This window comes from Megascapheus bottae, chromosome 13 (genome assembly GCF_031878675.1).
Source record: "Megascapheus bottae isolate mThoBot1 chromosome 13, mThoBot2.hap1, whole genome shotgun sequence".
Lineage (NCBI taxonomy): Eukaryota > Metazoa > Chordata > Mammalia > Rodentia > Geomyidae > Megascapheus > Megascapheus bottae.
In genome coordinates this window covers 25274925-25283265 of record NC_143521.1, presented here as the reverse complement: position 1 = coordinate 25283265, position 8341 = coordinate 25274925, and positions in this window count along the sequence as shown.

Here is an 8341-nt window from a genome sequence, read left to right as displayed (position 1 = left end):
TATATTTTTATTTTGGATATAATTGAGCTTATGTTGCTGGGATAGTTCAATTATCCAAAATTGGTATAAAATACTAATCACATGTCACTAAATATTAATACAATGACAAACAGTTATCTTTTCAAATAAAATATATATTTATCAAAATACATAATCAATAGACAAGTCCAGGTTATAGACTGCATTTATTAACAAAACATTGTCATAAGATGTGAGGAGAAATAACAACTCTTTTGAAATCAGATTTAAAAACTCAATTTAAAACGTACAGAAGTCATTTTGTTGTTTTGATGGCATTAAGTGCACTCTAGAATTTTGTTGAACATTATTAGTTATTATATAATAGTGTATAATCTGAAGGAATAATATATATATATATATATATGCTTTTATCATTGAGCAAGGAGAATTTGGAGATAAGAGAAATAGTTGTGGTACCAGAAGAGGAGAAGTGAAAAATGAGCATAAATTCTTCACATTGGAAGAGCTGTATTATCTCAAAAATAAAAATTCCAGGAATTGAAAGAAATATTTCTATCCCTCCTTTTTTGATAGAAATTATTTTAATTTAGTGTTCTTTCATTCACCACAACCCTGCAAACTTCCAAAGCCTTAGTGAGCTCCAGTGTAACTGAACAGATAAGATACAATTGCATAAAACAAACATGCAAACAGAAATGCTACTAACGCTCTTCAGTCTTGCTTTTGTCATTAGTCAGATCTTAATCTCATAAATCATTGTAAGTTTGTAAATTGTTTCTATAATACTATTCAAATAACGAGATAGAAAATACTCACAAAATACCATTCAGTACAGTTAACCATTTCTTCCTGTTTATATTTGACAAGTGTTGATCTCAGAACATCACATGAAAACACTAAATGCTATCGTGATTTTTGCATGTTTTTCATTTGATATGCTATGTAGAAATGTTTTATTGCAGTAGGATGCCATGTTCATATATGAGTATCTCTCACTTGTATTATATAAAAGTTATTTTAATTTAAATTTTAGTTTCCCTGTGTGGTAAGAAGAGAAAAAGAAAGACTAAAACTCCACAGCAATGAAGACAGTATCATATTATCAAAACAAAAATAAATAGGTAAATAGATCAATGAATATAATAGAGAGTTCAAAGATAGACTTGGTAGAGAGATACTTATTCAATTATCAGGTATTGTTCTTAGCAGTTTATACGAATTAACTCACTTGCCTCTCACACTTATATAGCTATGAGATCCATACTTTACTCCAGGTTTAGCTGCGAAACTGACAGTGAGCACCAAGATTAACTTGGCCAAAGTTGTGTAGTTAATGCTATAACCAGAGAAATACCAGATACTGAAGAACTTTTCATGAAGAAGCTCTATCAGATCTGGCTCATGTCTTCAGTTTCTGGCTCATGTCCTAGTGTAATATGGTTTGGAAAGCTATCCTCTAAGTGTTGGCTTAGAATTCCACATCTCATCCACCTGCTCCCTTATTATCATGACTATAGCAAGCTCTAGGGGGCTCACAGGGGCTCCATGAGCCCCTGCTCAATGTGCAGGATTTAGGTGGCATAAGGGTCTGATAACAGGGATGAAATAGGGGTGGGGACTCGAGTGTTTGTATCAGCACTGGAGACATTGCATTGCTTCCATATGTCAACTGGTATCATAGGACTCCAAGTCAAACAAATCTCAAACTTGTGATTGCCCAGCATGTTCATATGAGGAAATGAGTTGGTGAAGCTCTGATAAAAGCCTCTGTCACAGTTAATAAGTGATTTAGACAAGACTAGATCTTACGGAGTCCCACAAGGAGCACTCCTATCAAGTGCTTCTTATGAGGAAAGACATATATAATGGGGACAAAAGCAGTGTAGAGTAATGACCATTAGAGAGCAAAAGAAAAGCATGCTAATTAGCAATGACATGTATCACAATGAAGCTGAGTATTTGTGCTTACTCAATGATCAAGATGACATGTCTACACAGATATCTTCTATTGAAGTGATTTTTTAAAATTAAAATGCATGATGTCAATGATAAGGGCTTGAACTCTTCACTTTCCTTCAAGATAAGAACTCTACCACTGGATCTATTTCTCCTGTCCCAGCATTTTGTTGTAGATTTCATTGGATCAGAGGATGCATATTCATGAACAAACTAGTAGGCTTATATTTCCTAGTGAGGGAATTGTCATTGCTATATTGACAGAGTTATGAGAGAATTTTAAATATGAAATTTGTCAATATAAACAGAACTTTCTTTTTCCATCATTTATTTATTTACGTATTAGATTGCAAGGTTAGGGTTTGAACCTAAGCTTTATGCTTAGTACATAGGTATTCTATAGTTCTTATTTGGTCTCATTTCCTAACCAAGCTTGTAACTCAATTGCTGGTCTATTTTAGCCTTCCTGAAGTATCTTGGATTGGAAGCAAATGCCATAATGTTCATATTTCTTTCTTTTTGTTGAAATGGATTCATATAGATTTTCTATCTGAACTGTACTGAGACCTAATCCTCTTAATCTCAGTTTTTTACCTATTGCTTTATTATGAGACCTGGTTGTTTTGTAATCATTGACATTGCTACTGTATTAGACAACGATTTGGTTTTTCTTTCTCTTCTCTTCCCTTCTTCCCTTCTTCCCTCCCTTCCTCCCTCCCTTCATTCCATTCTTCTTTCATTTTTCCTTTCTCTCACCTTCTGTTTCTCTCCTTCCCTCTGTACCTTTCTCTCTCTTAGTCTCTTTATTTCTCTTTCTCCCTTCCTGCCTTTTCTACTTTCCATCATTCAGTATGTTTTCTTGTGACTATGGCTTTTGAGAAACACTTACATAGACTACTTTAAATATATATGTATATATATATATGCTTTAGTAACATACTTTATTAGAAAATATGATTTATCATAAACCAAGTTATGTATCTAGACCCTTAGTTATAGCTGACTCAAGGAAATATATTTGGGTAAAATCAGGCTAGTCTTTTAGATTAATTTTTATTTGAAATTCCAGAATTTTGCCTTTGCAAAAGCTGGTAAACATTTTCTTTGAATGTTTATATGTGGGTAATATAGATTACAGGTAGCTTTCTATTAGAATAGAACCTGGCTTGAGGGTGAAGAATAATGAATCTATCGCTAAGTACAAAAGAATGGGCCCTAGATTAAGCATATTCTAGAATATTCATCTTCCTGAACCAAGATATTCCTCTTAATCATTAAATACATTCGGAAGGGCTTTTTTATTTGTTGTAAAATCATTCTAATCAAAAGATTTTGCACATTATATATCTTGGGTAAAATTATAATGGTCATGACTACAGATGGGTGAGATAATCTGAAAACTGGAGGAACAAGAGTGAAGACAGAACTCATTGAGAAAGAAGGATTAAGATGGAGAGCCTGAAACTTCACTCCAGAACTTATTGACTGGTGGTGGCTACAGGATTCACTTTGACTTTCTATCCATGGATTCTGAGCCCTTTAGTAGTAGTAATCATCCTTTATTCTTTTCTATTGTTAATCAGTTACAGATTCCATCATTCTTGTTTCTGTATTTTTTTTTGGTCTAAGACATGAACATAACTATTGCTTGAGGCCAAACACTCATTTTATTTTTTTAATATCAAATCATTGATGCACTACTTTGAAATATTAAACCTTTAATAAAAGCTATTGACTGACAAACTACATTTTATTTCAGCTTAGGGAGTGATATTTTATAAAATTTCTTCTATTTCAATTCTTGTATGACTCTTTAAAAATTATATAGTATCCTAAAGTGCTTTGGAGAAAAAATGTATAATATATTGGAAGATTAGATCAATAAACTTTAGCTATGATAACTTCTGATGAAGGACTTATGGGAAATGATAAGAGATAAATTTTCTTGTTAAGAAGTTAATGCATTAAGTAAAACTTAGAATAGCTTAATTTAAGACTGACAATATTTTTTAGTTTGTCTCGCATGCTAGGCAATTTATTAATAATACACTTCAATTCTCAATAATGTCTCAGTTCAAATGATAAATTACAGAGCTTATTACTTATTTGAATGTCTCCCAAAATTGGGTGTTGATCTGAATTACCTGAAGAAAGTTTTTGTTTTATTTATTTATTCATTATTTATTTATTTTTATCCCTCTTGAACTCTGGGCCTAGACTGTCCCTAAGCTCTTCAGCTCAAGGCTAACTCTCTACCATTTGAACCACAGTGCCAATTTCCATTTCCTGATGGTTAATTGAAAATAAGAGTATCATGGTCTGTTTTGTCCAGGCTGGCTTTGAATCATGATCCTCAGATATCAGCCTCCTGAGTAGCTAGAATTACAGGTGAGAGCCACCAGTTCCCTGCTAGGAAGTGTTTTTGAAATTATAAAGTATTATATATTATATATATATATCCATGAAAAGATCTGAAAAGCATTATACTATATACTTTAAACAAATTTTAAAGTAAATATATGTAGATATATACATATGTAGTACTCTATACATCCTTTTCACATTTGTCACATTACTAAGATGATAGTCATGTTTCATTATATTCTAAATTAATTAAGATATGACTCCATTTTTTGTGTGATATGCCCTCTAAAGTTTATCCTTCTGATTTTGTCTGCCAAGAAACTGAAATTAGTGGTGTGGGAGACTCTGGTGCTGAGTCTGATTCAAATATTTCATTAATTTTGGAAATTTTAATTATTTCCAGATTCCAAGTACTTTTGAATGCGTATTAATTTTTGAATATCTGGTTAACCTGTTAGTAATTCAGTGTTGAATATGAGTGTAACAGTCCAAGATAAAATGTGACAAATTAGCTGGGTCAATTTTCAGGTCTCTTTGAAGAGGGAGCATTTGATATTTTCCTTTATAATGTGAGAATAACAATTTTGCACAGCATCTGAAGAGTGGTTAACTACCCAAGTGGGCCAGTTATATGATCATTAATAACAGAAAAATATTAAAAAAAATAACTTAGGGAAAACTTAGGTGAACAATAGATAATGCTGATGTAATGTTGAGTTTTAGGAAAGGCCCAAATCAGTTATGAAAATATTAAAGCATTTAAACACTAAGTATATAAAATATGCCATTAGCTTACTGAATGAAGAAAGGATCAACTGAAAGACAACAATGGATTTAGCTGAAATGATTAAAGGAGGAGAGCAAGCTATGAACCTAAGTAAATTGCTGAATGCTGGTATGAGATGAGTGGTATCTGATTTCCCAACTACTTACTAAACAAAACTGAAATATGTAATGTATTACATATTTGACTTTCTTAATCACTGAATGTTCTATCTTTCTTTAATTGAAACTAGCTGGCCTGGTGTACTTTGATTATTTGACTATATATACAATTGTCCTTGAGTCCTAAAGCAAATTGTAAATTCACTTCGTGCAATAGGACTATGGATGGTAAACAACATTGAAGATAAACTTTGAGAATCTGTCTGAAAATTTCAAGGGACACATCTTAAATGTTTATGTGTATTCACATGAAACGTCACGGACAGAGCCTCAATCACGTCCTAATTTCATCAATCAAGAATTAGATTGTGTTCATCGAAAAGGTAGGGACACATTCCCAAAGTTTTATCAAAAGAGTGAGTGATGTCATTTTGTTTCTAATAGTTAAAATGAATATAATACCTTTATTTTTTACTTGAACTCAGTCCCTGAACTTTTATGCTCAAGCTTACCCCTGTACCACTTGAGCCACAGCACCATTTCTGGCTATTTCTTAGTAGTTTATTGAAGGTTAGAGTCTCATGGACTTTTCTGCCTGAGCTGGCTTTGAACAATGATCTTAGATCTCAGCCTCCTAAGTGGCTAGGATTATACACATGAGGCATTGATCAGTGCCTTGTCTCATTTTTTTAACTTAGTCTTTTAGAGCTTTATGATATTAGAATGGGTATAATGGGATGGATAGGATAATTTGTGAAGAAATCATGTTTGCTACTGAGCTATCAAATAAATCACTCCCTAAGGGAAACAGTACAGAAGATTCTCTCTTTAAGCAATTAAATAAAAATAAGCACTCTAAATGAGGCATTCAGGGTTGGGATAGATAACAGTTTGTCCAGAAGTGGAAATATTGCCAATTAATGGTAAGGGACATATATAGAATTTTGGAATATTGCTGTTAGACATGCTTAAAAAGTTGGCAAACCCCAGGATGCCTACCCTTTATTATTAAATGTCTAGAACAAAAAATGAGGGGGAAATTGAATAAAAGTTCCTTTATTAAAGGTGAAGTATATTTAATAGAGGATCATATTTTACAAAGGTATGTTAGTAGAAGAATAAGGGGTTTTACATTTCTCTTTACTGTACAGTGTTCCACTATAGACTCATGAAATTTTATTTTTTTGTTTTTTGTGGTCATGGGGGTTGAACTCTTGGCCTGGGCACTGTCCCTGAGCTCTTCAGCTCAAGGCTTATGATTTACCACTTGAGCCACAAAACCACTTCTGGTTTCTGGTGGTTAATTGGAGATAAGAGTCTCAAAACCTTTGTGCCTGTGCTGGCTTTCTACCATAATCCTCAGATCTCAGGCCCCTGAGTAGCTAGGATTATAAGCGTGAGCCATCGTGCCCAGCTGGACTGTTTGACCTCATTAAGGACTCCGTATTATATGTATTATAAGGACTTGGATCAACAGCAAGCACTGGAGATCTATAAGTGAAACAGAAAGATGAAGCTTCTAAGATTATAGCACTGTGCATGTAAATAAATACAATACAGTGAAATGACAGAGTGCTATGGGAATATGCATGAATGTACTTAACCCAGGCCCCTTCAAAAAAATTGCTTGCCTGTGATTGAAAAACTAAGGAGAAGGTGTGAGTGAAGATATATAAGTAGTGTTGGTGGGGATTGAAGTTTCTGGAAAAAATAGCTGAATATATATATAGATTTATATTAAAGACAAAATAATTAGAAGCATTTCACTCTGACAAAATGTTAAGAAAGGTATGTGGGAGAATAGCATTCTATGAGCACAGGTTTTTCCACTCTCTGTACTTATAGAACACTATTCAAATTATTTTCTATAAGAAATACTAGCATAGGGTGAGGGGGAGGGTAATGGGGACCAAGACATGTGAAAGGGTGTCAATGTATGTAAATTAATGCACCTTCTATCTGGCAAATATCATGTAATCCTTTTATTAATTACAATAAAAATATTTTAATAAATATAAAAATTAAAAAAAAGAAATACTAGCATACTGGATGCTGATGGCTCATGTCTGTAATTCTACCTACTTGGGAGGCTGAGAACTGAGGATCAAGGCTTAAATCCAGACTGTGCACTAAAGTCCTGAGACATTCATCACCAATTAACCACCAGAAAACTTGAAGTAGAGCTGTGTGTCCAAGTGGTAGAGCACTAGACTCAAGCAGAAAAGCTCAGGGTTAGCACCAAGGCTCTGAGTTCAAGCCTCATAACTGACAACAACAACACATCACACAGCCATGTTTATTACAACACAATTCACCATAGTAACCAAGTATGGACTTAGCCCATATGCCTCTTAATGCACGAATGAATTATGAAAATGTAGTACACACCCATACACACATGTACACACACACACGCACACACACATATGCATACTCACACAAAGAAATCTTACTTACCTCTTAGGAAGAGTGATGTTGTCAAAGAATGGAAAATCCTGAAAAAATTGCATTAGGGCCAAGAGAGACAAAAGATACATATTTTCCCTTATATGTAGAAACTAGAACTAGCTTATAAACTTTTAAATATGTTGGGTGATATGCAAATGTTTACAAATTCACTAACTAAAATATAGTAGATTCAAGGGAGAACTCAAATAGTATAATTCTTTAGAAAAGCAAAGCCAAAATTCCACAATAAACACCAAGGAGTGGTACTTGAAAAGGGTGGTATGGGCTTAAAGAGACAATGGTGAAGGAACAAAAAGGAGAAAGAAGCAGAGAATGTAATATATTACCTTAAGAAGAAGGAGGGCAATGGTGATAGAATAGGGATGACTGAGAATGTTGAAAGGGATGACATAGATCACAATACATTATGTTCACAATCTACTTTGTCCAATAGCAGGTCCTTTGTACAATTGTTTAAAGAGCATTTAGAAGGAACAAATGTGATTTGCATTTGAAAGTCAGACATGAACGAATTTGGAGTAAAAGAGAAAATGTGATCTTTTCATACAGAGAGAAAGAAAAGACAAAGGCTAAGCATAGTTTTGCACACACAAGGAAAAATGTGCTTGTTTGGATATGGCACTTTAACCAAGTATAAGAAGGAAGTAATTAAGTGTGAGGAGAAGGAGTTACTTGGCTACATCAG